The sequence below is a fragment of the Vombatus ursinus genome, unplaced genomic scaffold (genome assembly GCF_900497805.2).
Source record: "Vombatus ursinus unplaced genomic scaffold, bare-nosed wombat genome assembly UNPS02000582.1, whole genome shotgun sequence".
Classification (NCBI taxonomy): Eukaryota; Metazoa; Chordata; class Mammalia; order Diprotodontia; family Vombatidae; genus Vombatus; species Vombatus ursinus.
The window spans coordinates 11,692,049-11,708,995 of NW_020940360.1; positions in this window are offsets into that span (position 1 = coordinate 11,692,049).

Below are 16,947 nucleotides of genomic sequence, written 5' to 3' on the forward strand. Positions count from 1 at the left end.
GGGTATGCACGACTTCATAGGAATGGGTCATACCAGATTAACCTCATTTTCTTTTGTTGACAGTATTGCTAAACTAGTAGATGGGAGGAATGCTCTGGATAGAGTTTACCCAGATTTCAGTAAGGCTTTTGACAAAAAGCTTTAAATAACAATAAATTTAAATGCCTCATATTGTTCTTGTGGAACAGGTGGTGAGATCTGGACCATACAATACAGTCTGATAGAATTGGAATTGATGAATGGTTGGACTTAAAGAATACTTGTTAATGGCTGATATCAAAATAGCAGAAAGTCTCCAGTGAAGTATCCTCAGGGACCTACGTTTGGCCTTGTGCTTGGTTTTTGCTTTTTTCCTAACATTTTTATCACCGACTAGGACATAGACATGGATGGTATGTTCATCATATTTGCAGATGACACAAAACTGGAAGAGATAGTTTACACCTTATTTTTTTTTTTCAGTAAAATATGAGGCCAGGTTCTCAGCTGAAAGGAGTTGGGGTGCAGGAACTATGGATATTTTGAGGAGGAATGATAAGGTTTGGAAAAGCCATTGCAGTGAATGGGTTAGTGAGATGGATAAAAGGATTGTCTCACAGCAATCATGGCATCATTTAGATTATGTACACGGATTTATATTAGACCCAGTCAGGGGCATGAGAGCTAGATGGAAGTTGGAGAAAGACAACATCTAAGGCATCCAGTTAAGAGAAAACAAGTTCCAACCAAGTGGTCAATAAGCAAAATCCAGAATCAAAGAATTTGAGAGTTGGAAGTATTTCAGGGACCATCAGGTCCCTCTAGTCACTAAGGCTGGCACTAGGTGTTATACTTGACTCCTCACTCTCTTATTCTCACATATCCAATCAGTTGCCAAGTCCTATTATTTTCAACTTCATGACATCTCTCCTATATAATTCCTTCTCCTTTCTCTCTGCTACCACCCTTTGCATGGCTCTTATCACCTTACACCTGGACTATTACAATAGCCTACTAGTTGGTCTCCCTCTCTCATCTTTTCCCAATGCTTGTCTGTCTATCCTTGATTCAGTGTCACACTGATCTTCCTAAAGCACAAGTCTAACCATGTCATCTTCCTTATTCAATCAACTCTACTGGCTCTCTATAGCTCCAGGATCAAATACGAAATTCTCTGTTTGACTTTTGAAGCCCTTTATAAACTGGTCTCTTCCTAACTTTCTAGTCTTCTGACACCACCCCAATACATAAACACTGGCCTCTGACTATCTTACTATCTTGCATTCCATCTACCAACTGAGATATTTTCATCAGCTACTCCCCTTGGCTGGAATACTTTTCCCCAGACCTCAGGTTCCTGGCTTCCCTACCTTTCTTCAAGTTATCAGCTAAAGTCTCACTTTCTTTAAGAAGCTAATCTCAATCTTCCTTAATCTTAGTGACGTCCCTCTGAGATTATCTACAATACCTCTCTTGTAAATGTGCTATTTCTATATATCTGTTTACATATTGCGTCCCCACCACTTCCTAAAACAAGAACTGTTTTTTACCTTTCTTTGTACACTTGGCACAGTGCCTGGCAAAAAGAAGGTACTTTAAAAATGCTTATTGATTAAGTGGCCTTGCTTGTTCTCTAGCTTGGTGTATATGTATAAGCAATTTTCTCTCTGTTGTTAAATCTCTTTTGATTCATAACGAGCCCGTTAGATAAACTCCAACTTGGCCAATTCCCTGTCCTTCCTGTATTGTGGTCCAGAAATCCAAATCCCATTCTCAGACACAATTTTCTTAACTAGTTATTTATGTCTAAATCTCCTTTTGTCTTCAGCATCTCTTGTTCTCAATGTGCCATAGTGATGAAAACACCACCTATGACCCCATGGCCTTTGGTTTCTTGCCCGAAACTTTGCAATAGTTGGCATATGGCAGTATCACTTGTGCCCAAGTGAACTGCAAGGACAGCATAGATATCATGTATATTGACAAGTCTTGAGAGGTTCTTTATCTGTTATGCCTTGAATATATTCCCTGGGAAGATAACAAAAGTCCCACTATTATAATCAAGTTGGCAAAGAAGTGCCTAAGTACCTATCAGCAGGAAGTTAACAAACAAAACTACCACAACTCTTCCTTGGTCCCTAATTGATTGATCTCTCACCTGAAATCATTCATGGCTCTACTTTGTAATTCCTTGGATGATACTTTTTCCTTATAGCATATAGCTCCCTCCTCTTCAGAAAGACATCCTTCATCCTTCATCCTCTGTACATTCTTTCACTTTCTAACCTCTTAATGACAGGGTATGGGATCTGGCTCCCCACCTTGGAACTTTCCCAACAATTTCAGGAACCCAGCCACTGAACCCAGATCCTTGACATTTGCCTGAGGCATCAGGCTAAAATCCTTTCAACTGCCCTTTCATTGTGCACCCCCACCCAACTTTCCATTCCCTGCTACCTTCCACCCAGGCCCACCCTTCCTTCTCTGTTACCTCCAGACCACCCCAGGCTATTCATTCATTACTCCTCATTCATTACTCATCCAAATCTTCCCATAAGTTTTTTCCTTTTGAAAACATCAGCCTTGTCCCTACACCAAATATGTAGACTCACTAGGAATCTTGCGCACCCTAATCAGTGTTTTAATAAACTTGGACTGAAAGATGGCTTGAGTGGTCAAATTCTTTTGAGGTAGACCTGTGCCCTGGCATTTTTGGGTTCCCAAGTCCACTAGACCACATTAACACAGATCAGATTTCTCCCTTGCTCTTCAGATTCTTATTCTGCATTTTTTTTTCCATGTTGAAGCTTCACTTGCATTTTTATTTATTTGGTTCTTTTTCAGGAACATGTCATTATGGTTTATCGTGTGGAGAGGCAACCCTCCAGAAACAAGCCTGCAATTTAAACATACAGTAGATAACACTCATTTAGCCCTGGTAGAAATACAAATACTGTGCACTCAATGTAAATCACCACAGAATTGTCACAATTCTCCTTCCTGAGTGACAATGAGATCCTTAGTCCTTGCCTTTCAAACTATCTAAAGGTTATTATAATTCACCTCGTTATCACCTTATTAACACCTTAAAGCCCTTTGTTACTTCTTAACTACTTGATAGCAACACTCAACTTCTTTTCTCTTCTCCTCCCTTGGGATTTGGGGGCTAGATTTTTTTTCTTCCCTACTTATTTATCTATCATTGTTTTTCTTCCAGAAAAAACTGAGGTAACTAACTCTTTCATCCCATGTGCTTTTCATTTATGATTTCCTAAAAGATAGCTCTGAAAAATCAGTTTTTCATAAAGCCCACTGGAATTCAAATGGAGTTACTTGGCTTTTCCTTTAAACCCAAATCACTCTGACTGTCACTGATTGGTCAATAGTAGGACCAATCCCAAGCCTCACTTGCTCATTGCTTGAATTTTGATGGCTTAGAGTGAGTGTAAATAGCAATTGTTTCTTTACTGACCAGAAATTCTGAGGGTCTTCCCCTCCCAGATTTATTCTTTTTTGAAGGCAAACTGGGCCATCTTTTGCCTTAATTCTTACCTACCCTTTATCTACTGAATGGGTATTGCCTCAGACAAACTGAGACCTGGGAATGACCTTAGCTTAAAAAAGCCAAGGTCTCCCACTGCATCCAGGGCCATCACCAGTCATCCTGACCTATGTATTGTCACTGAACTCCAATGATTCTGGAGGAGAAAGTGAGGCTGATGATTTTGCATAGCTCTGCCTCACTTAAATCCAATTCACTTGCAAGTCAAGACACCACCCTCCTGTTGTCATTGGTCCTCTTGAGAACAAAAGATGAACAACAACTTGACCACAATGCCCAAATTCATTTTTCGTCTTTCTCTAACCTCTCACTAATTTGTTATATTTTCTCTTTTTGTGTTGACAAGTACTATCTATTTAAGGTTCTACCTTTTCACGTTATTGTAGGTGCAGCTCTCACACCAGCATTGTCCATGTTTCATATTGGGATGAAATAAGCCATTTGCAAATCACTGAACATTTAATAAAAGAGGCTTACTTTGCTCTAATAGAGTAAGAATATGCAACAAAGATATGGTGGTCCTTAGCTTCACTGAACTCAGGTGCTCCATCTGGAAACACATCTGGTCAGTAAGTCATCAAAGTATGATGATTCATACTGTCTCAGGCACTCACCAAGTCTAAGAAGACCAGATTACATGCAGCCGGGACTTTTATGCCTCTTGATAAGAAGCTGCAACAGGGAAGCTGAGGCTAACAGAGAAGATGGGCTGAAGAAAATTGCATCAGAAAGATGTTAGTCTTATTGAAGAGGTGGGGGTTACGGGATGCTTCTAGATGCACATAGGCACCCCAAGATCGCAGGAAAAAGCCCTAGATCGCAGCGCCTAATCTGCCTGAATGAATTCAACCCAAATCTTCTTCCAGCCAGAGAAAAAGTTTATTAAAGATAAAGCACATAGGCCAGACTCCCAAGGAACCCAAACATCAGTGATTTAAATGGAGGCTAAAGTGGTCAGTAAGCGGGCTTAAGAATCTCACCCTCTAGGCCTGAGAGGTTCTCAGCGTCTGAATGGGGGCTAGGGGCTAAGGTGGTCAGGCCAGGTGACACTGGTAAACACTGGCAGGTGTGGAAGTCTCAGCCTCTAGGGGCATGAGAAATTCCCAGCTTCTGAGTGGGGGCTGGGGTGGATAGGCCATGTGAAGCCTGTGAGGACAGGGAGTGGGCATGAGGGGTCTCAGCCTCTAGGCTTGAGAACAGCTCAGCATCAGAATGGGGCAAAGATGAGTCTTAAGTACAGAAAGACTGGGGGAGGGGTCTAGGAGTGGTCAAGCAGTTTGGAGTGAGGGGAAGAGGGGTCTAAGGTGATCTGGATGGGAGTGGCTAGTAAGCTGGGATGAACAGAACTCCTGGGTCCTGGACCTCATGGCGCCTAGCTAGGATTAAGGGTGGGATTTGGCCAGGAAGGCAAAACAATGGAATGAGAGGCCAGTTGAAGGGGGGAGGTGATAAAGAAAAAGGGCCCAGGTGGGAGTTCCATTTGGAATGTCTGAGAGATTTGAACAGACAATGAGAATAGATAATGAAGGGAGCTGGCAGGGGAAGTTTGCTTTCAAAGGGAAATAAAAGCAGTTTCTAAAACTTTAAGGTTTTCCTGGGACCGGTAGACAAACTGAAGCCAGGTTCTTTTTAGAGGCTGGGGAGGAAAGGTGCATTTGAATAAGCTTAGCCAAATTCCTTTTGAAAAGGGGCAAAAAGGGAAAAAGGGAAAAGGTAAACCTTTTCACTATCACACACGTGGATTTGTTACTGAATTAAGTCTTCTTTGCTCAAAGCTCTAAGTATTGTTTTGTCACTGACTCAGAGCTCTAACGTGATGAGCTATATAGTATGATATATATAATGTATGTATATGTATATATAAAGAGATAAGGATGATATTGGTTTTTGACTGTGGGACAAATGTAATTTATTTGATGATAGGAGATGAGAATTTTATTATTAATTTACAATAAGGTGGAGTCACCCAGAAAGAGAACTCAAAGTCTGAATCCAGAAAGATAAGAAAGGTAAAAAGACAGATTTTAGAATTTCATCAGCTAAGTTTGAAAGTGGAAGTGATATATATTGTAATTACTGTTTAGGAGTAAGTCCATCTGATCAGAGGAACAGTTTGGAAGCAGAGAACCAGACAAATCACTCAGTGGATCAATTATTTTGTCTAAGATGACTTGCCCAATGAGGATTAATCAAGCACAGTCTGGATCAACTAAGATTAGCACTGAAAGCATCTGTTCAACAAAGAAGCTATCTCAATCAAGGAATTTTTATGGATAGTTCCTGACATAGAAAGAGGACACTGAAGTTTATTTTTAAGTCATTCCAAGCATATTGACTTTCCTTACTTATATGCCACCTTAGTATGTTTCCATAACTGAGTGCCCACTATCCCCCACACATACTGAGTACATTGACGGGACACATTCTCTAGGAACCTAGACTGGTCAGGGCCTGGGCATGTTGGAATAGGTGATTAGGTGTCCACACACTTATATAAGAGATATAAGATGCTATGCTATGGGTGGCCATGCCACACAACTGTTACACTTACCTTGCCTTATCAACCACTTTATCTTTGCTTCAGTCCTGTTCCTCCTTTAAATTAAGCCCTTCTCCTCTTTAAGATCTAATTGCTTTCCTTCAACTTTTTTTCTCTAGTTCTTCCAAATTTTTCCTCTTCATTCAATCTCTGGCCTTCTTCAGGAGTCCCAAACCCTCCAAATTGCCTTCATATTTTCCTACTCCCCCCTATTCAACTCAAGTTCTTACTTTTGTCCATACAGTCTTCTCCTCCATGAAAAGACACTAGATTCAAATTCTGGCCCTGGCATTTATAACTATGACTCTGAGCAGGTAATTTAATTTCACTGAGCTTGTTTCCTCATCTGTAAAACTGGGGTGATAATGTTTTTTGGAGTTTTTTTTGCCGTTTTTGGGAAGGTGAAGCAATCGGGGCTAAGTGACTTGCCCAAGGTCACACAGCTAGTAAGTGTTAAGTGTCTGAGGCTGGATTTGAACTCAGGTCTTCCTGACTCCAAGGCCAGAACTCTATTCACTGCACCACCTAGTTGCCCCTTGGGGTGATAATGTTTACATTACCTGCTTCCCAAGGTTTCTTTTCAGCATGAATTATAAGTTGAAGAGAAAACTGAATGAAAATTATAATAGCTATCTTCAAGTATTTCACATTTCAAATTATAGAATGTAATTTTTTTTTCCCATGGAAGAGGGATTCAGACTATTCTGATTGGCTCCAAAGGGCAGAAGTGGGTGCAATAGTTGGAAGTTTCAGAAAGGCAAAAACTACCTCAACATAAAAAAGTACTTAACAATTATAACTGTTGCATAATGGAATGTTGAAAGATAGCAGTAAAGAATTTTCTATTACAGTTAGAGTTGCTCAATAATAAATCATGTTAACTAGTTAAATAGTAAATTCCCCGTAAGATAGGAATAAGTATTTATTAAGTGCTTACTATGTGCCAGGCACAGTGGTAAACACTAAGGATACAAAAAAAAAAAAAGGCAGTTTCTCCCTTCAAGGAGTTTATATCCTAATGAGTGAAAACAACACATAAAAGAGAGCTGAAAAGCAGAGACGGGGAGAAACTACTCCTATGAGAACATAGTAGTGAAGTCTAGAGAGGCAAAAGCACAGCCAGGACAGGTATGAAGCATAACCCTCCCAGGCCCATTGCCAAAATGGAGATCCCTGAAAGGAACTCACTGATGTGGGGCGGCCAGCATGGCAGAGGAATGTTCCAGAATGATTAGGCCCTAGAATTGAGAGAAATTCCAAGAGGAGAAGGGAGCATTCCCAACATTGGAAATATTTAAACTGATCAACTAGGTTTCTTCAATATTTTAGAGGGCATTCCTACATAGGTGTAGGATTTTATAAGATGACCTCTATGCTCCATATCATTCCTCTAGAATCTGCTTACCAAATTCTGAATTATGGATGAAAGAATTGAAAGCTCAGGCAGGCATTTTCCTGATATGGTACCCCTAGTCAGTCATTTTGATATTTTTATGTCTAAATTCACTACCAAAGGGTTTTTTTTTTACGTTAGCTTTTTTTTTAATCTTATTTTTTTCAAATTAACAAGCATTTTTTTTCTCTCTCTCCTCATTTTCCTACCTCATTGGAAAAAAAAAGAAAAGAAAAACAAAACTCATGTTTGAAATAGTCAAGCAAAAAATAAATAAATAACACACTGGCCCTATATATAGGTCTCATTCTCCATCCTGAATTGATCGCCTCTCTATCAACTATTCCACTGCTAGGCCTATATCCTAAAGAGATTTTTTTTTAAAGAGGAAAGATCCTTTCTGTGCAAAAATATCGGTAGAAGCTCTTTTGGGGCAACAAAGCCTAAAAACTAAAGCGATGCCCATCAATTGACAAAAGACTGAATGAGTTGCGGTATATTAATATAATGGAATACTATTGTGCTAAGAAATGGGAACATAGATTATTTTTAAAAGATATGGAAAGACATATGAACTGATGCAGAATGAAGTGAGTGAAAGCAAAAGAACAGCTTACACTATCACATCAATATTATTGAAATGAACAATTTTGAAGAGTTTTGTATACTAGTGAAGAATCAAATAAGCAGAACAAAGGAAAACAATTTATATAATAAATACAACACTAAAAAGATAAATGACTTTGAAAAACTGTAGGAATTATGATCAATACAATGGCCATTCATGATTCCAAAGGATCAATGATGAAACATGCATACTATCCATGACAGAGATGATGGATTTAGGGTGCAGTATGAGATGGCTCTATCTTTGTAAATAGCCACGGAGGGAATTTGTTTTGCTTAACTATGAAAATTTGCTACAAGGAACGTTTCTTACTTTTGTTTTCCCCTCAATAGGGTTAGCAAGAAGAGGGTAAGAAAATAGATCTCTGTTATTTTTTTAAAAAGACAAGTAGAAGTACTACAGGTATAAAATGTTGGATGTATATTGAGATGAAATCACTGTTTTTCAGTTTTTCTTTATTATATGAGACTTTTCAGAGAGTTCAGGTAATCTGCAAATATTTATAATGTCAAAACAAAATACATTAATAAACATATTTTTTAAAAGGAGATGTGCAGCATTCTTCATCATAGGTCTTCTGGATTCATGTTTGGTCATTACATTGATCAGAATTCTTAAGTCTTTCAAAGTTGTTTGTCTTTACAATACTGTTGTTATTGCATAAATTGTTCTGGTTCTGCTCACTTCCCTCTGCATTGGTCTATACAAGTCTTCCCAGGTTTCTCTGAAACCAACCTTATCACCATTTCTTATGGCACAAAAGTATTCTGTTATATTTATATACCATCATTTGTTTAGCCATTCTCCAAGTCATGGACACCCCACTTAGTTTCCAGTTCTTTGCCATTCCAAAGAGAGCTGCTATAAATATTTTTGTACGTAACACTTACTAGCATTTATATAGCAGTTTGCAAAGTGCTTTACATACATTATTTTATTGGTCCTCACAACAAACCTGTGAGACAGATGCTACTATTATCTCCACTTTAAATTTGAGGAAACTGAGACTGAGAGGTTTAAGTGGTTTGCCTTCAGTCACACAGCTAAGTAAATGTCTGAGGCAAGATTTGAACTTCCTAACTCTTGTCCACCTCTCTTGCTTTGCTTCCTCTATGTGCGTATCTTTTTCTTCTTTCTTTGATCTCTTTGAGGCATAGACCTGATAGTGTTATTGCCATGTCAAAGGATATATGTGCACAGTTTAGTAACTTTGGGAGCATAATGACAAATTGCTTTTGAGAGTTACTGGACCAATTCACATCTCTACCAACAGTGTATTAATGTTCCTGTTTTCCTATAGCCCCTTAAACATTTATAATTTTCCTTTTTGCCACCTTTGTGGGTCTAAAGGGTATGAGGAAGAATCTCAGAGTTGCTTACTTTTTATTTCATTATTAGTGATTTGGAGCTTTTGAATATGAGTATTGATAGCTTAGATTTCTTTCTTTGAAAACTGCTTCTACATATCATTCAACCATATATTGGGGAAATGACTCATTCTTATAAATATGAATCTGTTATTATCAAAGGTTTAGAAAGACTACTCTTGCCTTAACAAGAAAGGCTTTTCAGTCTAGATCCCAAAGTTATCTTGCACTGGAGCTCCCTTCCTCACATGTGTGGAGAGATAAAAACATTGATTTAGAGCTGGAAGGGACCTTAGAAGTCATCAAGGCCAAATTCCACATTTTTTATGTGACTAAACTGAGGCCTAGAGAAATTAAATGACTTGCCTAGGGTTATAAAGCTAGGAAGTGTGTGAGATGGTATTCAAACCCAGATCTTCCTAATTCAAGGTTGAGCACTCGGTACACTATTCTACATTGCCTCTCAGTCTATGTGTTCTGGTCCCTTAGGAATTGTATCAAATTACATTCTCTGTCTTTCTTGGTGACCTGAAGCATTTCGATTGGGTGGGTAATTTCAGGTGATATAGGTGCTGGAGATTTTGTCTTTTCCACCTACAGCTTCCCTGTGTTTCAGCCCTAAAATATAGGTTCTCATTAACTTGCCCTCCAGGACATTTCTCTCCATGAGTCTTAGATGCTGTCCAATGGAATTTAGATATTAAAAAGCATATTAAGTACATATATATATATATATACACACATATACATATGTATAAATTTATATGTGTGTATGTATGTGTGTATGTGTGTGTGACTATATACACACACATAACACACACATATATATTATATATATATATATACACATATATATGATGGAAACAAGGGCAGGTAATGGAAGATGAATATGAAAAAGAGGCATGATTGTAATAATTTTATCATGAGAATTAAAGTCCCAAAGTAGATAAGCCAGGTGATGAATACTCAAAACAAAAGAAGAAGAAAAATACCTTTCTGGGGGGCATAAAAGGTTCAAGAGGAGGAACAAAAAAGAGATCAGATCACATCTTAGGACAGATGCAATGATGATGATAGAAGAAAGAAAAGGCAGGACTGTTTGACCTGGGGATTTAGTAACCAGAAAGCTCAATCTGAGTCAACAATGTAACTGGGAAGCCCAAAAAAAGTGCATTTAAGCCGTGCATGTGACGATACGTAAGAAACTGGGGATGTTTAGCCTGGTGAAGAGAAGACGTGGAGTGAATGTAAATAGCTATTTTTGTATGTTTGAAGGGCTGTTATGGGAAAAAAAAAAGAATTAGACTGATATGATCTTAGATCAAAAGTCTTAAGAAAATTTAGAAATCATTCTAGTCCGCTCTCTCATTTTGTCCATGAAGATATTAAGGGCCAGAAATGTTTTCACTTACCTAAGTCCACACAGATAACAAGTGGCAAATGTGGATTTGAACCCAGGACCTCTGTCTCCGAAACCAGTGTTCCTGGAACTGAATTGTGCCATCTACTTCTACAGCTCTGACTTGTTCTTCCTAGCCCAAGAGAGCAGAGCTAGGAGCAGAAGGTGGACATTTCAGGAGATTTAGGCTCATTGTAAAGAAAAAGGTACTAACAACTAAAATCATCCAAAACTGGAATGTGCTATTACTGAAAAAAATAGATTCCATAACAGTGGAAGTCTTTAAGCAGAAGCTAGCTGGCTGGTTGTCAAGGGTATTGTCAGTTGTATGTCTGTCTGTCTGTTTGTTTGTTTATAGTTTTCAGCATTCACTTCCACAAGATTTTGAATTCTAAATTTTCTCCCCCTCCTTTCCCTCCCCCCTCCCCGAGACAGCATCAATCTGATATAGGCTCCACACATACATTCATATTAAACATATTTCCACATTAGCCATGTTGTAAAGAAGAATTAGAACCAATGGGAGGAACCACGAGAAAGAAGAAACAAAACAAAACAACAAAAAAAGAGAGAGTAAATAGTATCCTTCCATCTGCATTCAGACTCCAAAGTTCTTTCTCTGGACATGAATAGCATTTTCCACTGTGAATCTTTTTGAGTTATCTTAGAGCCTTGCATTGCTGAGAAGAGCCAAGTCTGTCAAAGAAGTCACTGCACGATGTGGCAGTTGCCGTGTACAATGTTCTGGTTCTGCTCACTTCACTCAGCATCAGTTCACGTAAGTCCAGGCTTTTCTGAAGTCCACGTGCTCATCATTCTTATAGCACAATAGTATTCCATTTAATTCTTATACTACAACATGTTCAGCTATTCCCCAACTGACAGGTATCCACTCAATTTCCGATTCTTTGCCACCACAAAAAGAGGTACTATAAATATTTTTGTATATGTGGGTCCTTTTCCCGTTTTTATGATCTCTTTGGGATACAGACCTAGAGGAGGTATTGCTGGATCAAAGGGTATGCATAGTTTTATAGCCCTTTGGGCATAGTTCCAAATGATCTCTAGAATGGTTGGCTCAGTTCACAACTCCACCAACAATGCATTAGTGTTCCAATTTTCCCACATCTTTTCCAATATTTATCATTCTCCTGTTTTGTCTTGTTAGCCAATCTGATAGGTGTGATCAAGGGTACTTTGGAGGAGATTCCCATTCAGGTGTGTAAACTGCCCTAGATAATATCTGAGATCCTTACTGATTTTATGAATCTGTAATTCAATTAATCTTCATTTCCCCCATGATGCTTCTAACATAACTTCTCATACAGAATGACTTGTTCCCAAGAACTATGTGAGTCAAACTGGTGCTTTGCTGTTTGACAGAGTTCAGCTGATAGAAACACCTTGGACATACATGGGCACACACATACACACACACACACACACACACACACACACACGCACATGATCCAATCACTTCCACACTTAAGATTGACTAGTCATGGACTCTCACTTGAATCCATCCTTGTATCCATCGAGGGACAAGGAGAAAGGGGAAGAGTAGTTCATGAAGCTTATTTTATAACAAATTTTATAAAAACTAAAAAAGAAAACTATACAAGTGTACAAATAACATGTAGTAATAACATTGTCTATCCATCTGTCTGAGTTTGTCTTTGTCATCAGCTGTCTCATACACATGCATATATGCACACAAACACATTGCCACAATTGGCTTGGATTTTTTCATGTCAAACTCAAATCATGAAACAGCATGAACAGACGGGGTGCTGTTATATGGGGGGAAAAGCCCTCAATAAAGCACTGCTGTATGTTCTCAGAAATGAACTAAGAACTGCACAGTTGCAAATTAAGATCTTCCTTCCAAAAGACAATTAGTCTATTGTACCTTGAATAAATTTGTGCCTCAGTTCTTTCATTTATCAAATAAGATGGTTGTACCATCCTATCTGATTAGTCCCTTGTGAAGGAAAACAAATGAAAAAACAGTAACATCCAAAAACTACATAGGGCTGTATTAGAGTTACAGGATAATTGTCCAATTATCACTGACCTGGTTTCTCTCACAAGTCAGCTGATGACCAATATTCTTTCTGTATTCTCTATGGTCTCCCCAACTTTTCCACCATAAATACATATCAGTGTGTTTGGAAGCATTGAGCAGGCTAGTTCCCTCTCTTTACTGTCTAAGCAACCCTTGGAAAGCAGAGCAGAAGGTCAAGTAGCAACAGGCTTTTGAAATAATGTTTGTATACAATTAATACTGTCTTTTAATTGATTTTTTCAAGGAAATCTCTTGCTCAGAGTAGTCTTTTGCTGCCATCACTAGGGACTTTGAGGGGAAAATGAAATATTTCTTTAAAGACTTTTAAGTTCTAGTACCAAGAGATGAGGATGAAGTGTCATAATGCATGGCATTACCTTGCAAGATGAAGTGAATTTTGTCCTTTAGTCCTGAAATTCAACTATATGTAATGCAGAATCCCATACACAATGCTCTATTCCCCATCTTTGTGCCTTTGCTTTGTGCCTAGGCCAGGGGTGGGGAACCTGTGACCTCAAGGCCACATTAGTACCTCTAGGTCCTCAAGTGCAGCCCTTTGACTGAATCCAAACTTTACAGAACAAAATAATAAAAGGATTTGTTCTGTAAAACTTGGACTCAGTCAAAAGGCTGCACTTGAGGACCTAGAGGGCCACATGTGGCCTTGAGGTCACAGGTTCCCCAGGTCTGGCTAAGTTGTTGCTCATGTCTAGAATTTTCTCTCTTCCAAGCTTGGACTCTTGGAATCCCTGACTTCCTCAGTTCAAGCACCAATTCCTTTAAGAAGTATTTCCTAGTCCCCTCAGCTTCTACTATCATCTTCCAAGGTTATCTTACATTTAGTCTGTAGCCATCTTGTATGTTCTGAAATAGTGTTGCCTCCTCCATTACAATGTAAGTACCTTGAGAGCAGAGAATGTTTTTGTTTTTTTCTTTCTATCTCCAGTACTTAGCACAATGCTTGAAACTTAATAAGCACTTAATAAATGTTTATTAAGTGGTTAATTAATTGCCAATTTTTTTGAAGCTCAGACTGGACAAGAATCTTGGTTTGAAGTTGCCTATGAACCACTGTGTCTCTCTACCCCCAAAACGAGAGTTCACAAAAGCTCACGTTTGACACGCTAGGTGGTACAGTAGATAGAGTGCTGGGCCTGGAGTCAGGATGACTCATCTTCCTGAGTTCAAATCTAGCCTCAGACACTTAGTAGCAGTATGACCCTGGGCAAGTCACTTGACCCTGTTTGCTTCAGTTCCTCATCTGTAAAATGAGCTGGAAAAGGAAATGGCAAAGCACTCCAGTATCTTTGCTAAGAAAATCCCAAATGGGCCACAAAGAATGAGACGTGGCTGAAACAAATGAACAATAATAACAAGTTTGACATAGGAAAAAAAAAGAGCAAAACTTTAGCTATTGAATTCCCTAGAAGACTTCCCACAGCACTCTCACTTTTTACTCTTTTGGCAAAGCTGCCAGATCATGGGAGTCATAAAAATAACAAAAGCCTAGTGGTGGGTGGGACAAGGGCAAGAGGATAGGCAATTAGTGGGAGAGAAGGGAGAGAAATTATTGTAGTATAAAATAAACACATATTTACTTCTTACTTTTAAAGGAACTAAATGGGTTTTCAAATTGATAAAGAAGGTCATCTTTTTTCTACTCTGGTAAGAGTACAATGTGATCTCAATGGGAAAATTCTCCTCTCCCTCCACATATACACACAAAATAAATATTGTAACTTTTTAAGAAAATTAGGCATTTTTTTACAATGAGGGCTAAGCATTATTTTTCAAGGGAAAAAGGAGCATGTTATAGTGGAAAGAGCACTGGAACTATAGTGAGAAACCTGGGTTTGAATTTTGGCTCTAACACTTACTATGTGACCCTGAGCAAGCCAATTAACCTCTTTGAGCCTTTGGCAGCATAGTGGGTGCAATGGAAGAGGCACTGGATCTAGAGTCAGGACCTAGTTCAAAATTTGCCTCTGACATGTATTATCAAAGTGGTATCAAATGAACCACAATCTTTCTGGGCCTAAATTCCCATGTCAGTAAAATGAGCAGGTTGAACTAGATCAATTCTGAGGTTTCTTCCTAGATGTGTGACTCTATGATCTATAAAACGGGATGGTGATAACTACTTTGTAAGGTTCTTTTGGATAAAGTGCTTTGCAAGATGTAAAGACTACTAAGTTGAATTCTGAGCAACTAAAAAATCAATGGAGACTCTCAATATATAATGAAATATTCATCATTCTTCACCACAGAGAGGTGAGAGATAGGGAAGACAGAATGTTGTTCATATTGTCAAGTGCAGTCCCTACATTTTTTTTACTTAATTGCTTTTCTGTTTCACAAATGGGGGTTCAATCTGGAAGAGGTCCCTCCAGAAGTGACAGTGATAGGAAGACAAACAATTGGTAGAATGTATTTTAAAATTAAAGTGCTTGCTATATATCTATTTTTTTTTATTAAATTGCATCTGGTGATTTGGCTTTTTAATTAAATTGTCTGTATGAGTTTCTTCTTCATGCAACACTTCTCATAGGAACATCTCTTGGGACTTAGAAATTGAAGGGACCTTACAGATCATTTAGTCTAATTCTCTTGTTTTACAGATGCAGAAATTGAAGCCTGGAGATAGTAAGTGATTTTGTCAAGTTCATACATCTTGTAACTAGTAGTACATCCCCACTTTACAGAAAACAAAACTGAGGCCCAGAAGGCTTGAAAAAACCTGACCAAGGAATAAAAATTATCATCATTGATGCCAATGTCATCATTCCTGTAAAAGGAACTAACATAACCAAAGCTCAAATGTGTTGCCTTGAATTGAAAAGACCATGACTTAGAATTTCTAATTTTCTTTATTTTTTATCCAATACCCAATTTTCAAAATCAAAACAATTCAGAGAATTAGTCCAGATGTAGTTGTTTAGTTAGGGGGGAGCTCTCCAAGGTACTAACCTTTTTTATTTTGACTTTTATTGTGGTGTTTTGATTTTATATTACAAAGTTACAAATTACCTGCATTCCCTGAGAAATCTCTTGTAGCAAAGCAAAACCATTGTTAATATAGTGACCTCATCTGAAATTGCATGCACATTTCACATCTGTAGCACCTCTCCAACTCTATTTTTTTTTTAATTTCCGGAAATCTATTTTATCTCCCACCCATACATATTTAAGGGGAGGGAGGATGAAATGAAAAACAAATTCCTTGTAACAAATATGTATAGTAAAGCAAAATAAATTACCTCAATGGCTGAATGCAAAAGTGTTTTTCATTCTGTACCCTAAATCCAACATCTCTTTGTAGTGGATAACGTTTCATTCATCATTGGTCCCCTGGAATCATGACTGGTGATTACATTGATCATAGTTCTAACAGCTTTTGAAGTCATATATTTTTTTCAGTGCTGTTATTGAGTAAATTATTTTCCTGGTTCTGCTGATTTCATTCTTCATCAATTTATAAATCTTCAAAATTATGTTTATTACATTGATGTTATAGCATAAATTGTTCTTCTGGTTTTGCTTACTTCACTCTGCGTCAATTCATATAACTCTTTCCATGACTTTTTAAAGTCACATATTTTCTCATTTCTTAGAGAATAATGGTACTCCATTGTATTTATATACCACTGCTTATTCAGCAGTTCCTCAGTTGCGGGCATCTCCTTAGTTTCCAATTTTTTTTGCCAATACAAAAAGAGTTGCTATAAAAAAAAATTGTATATAAAAGACCTTTCCCTCTTTCTCTCTTGGGTATATGCCTAGCAGTGCTATACTGGGTCTTGATATCCAGTCTTCAATCTCTTGGTTCTATATCCTCTCCAGAGTCTGAGTTTGAATAGGTTGAGGAACAGAGCTTACATTAATGGGTAAGGCAGGGGAGGAATATTGCCAGTCATCTTGACCTTTATTTTGCCCCTGAACTCTGATAACTGGAGGAGAGAGCAAGGCTGACAACTTTGCGCAACTCTGCTTCACACAGATCTGATTAACATGTAAG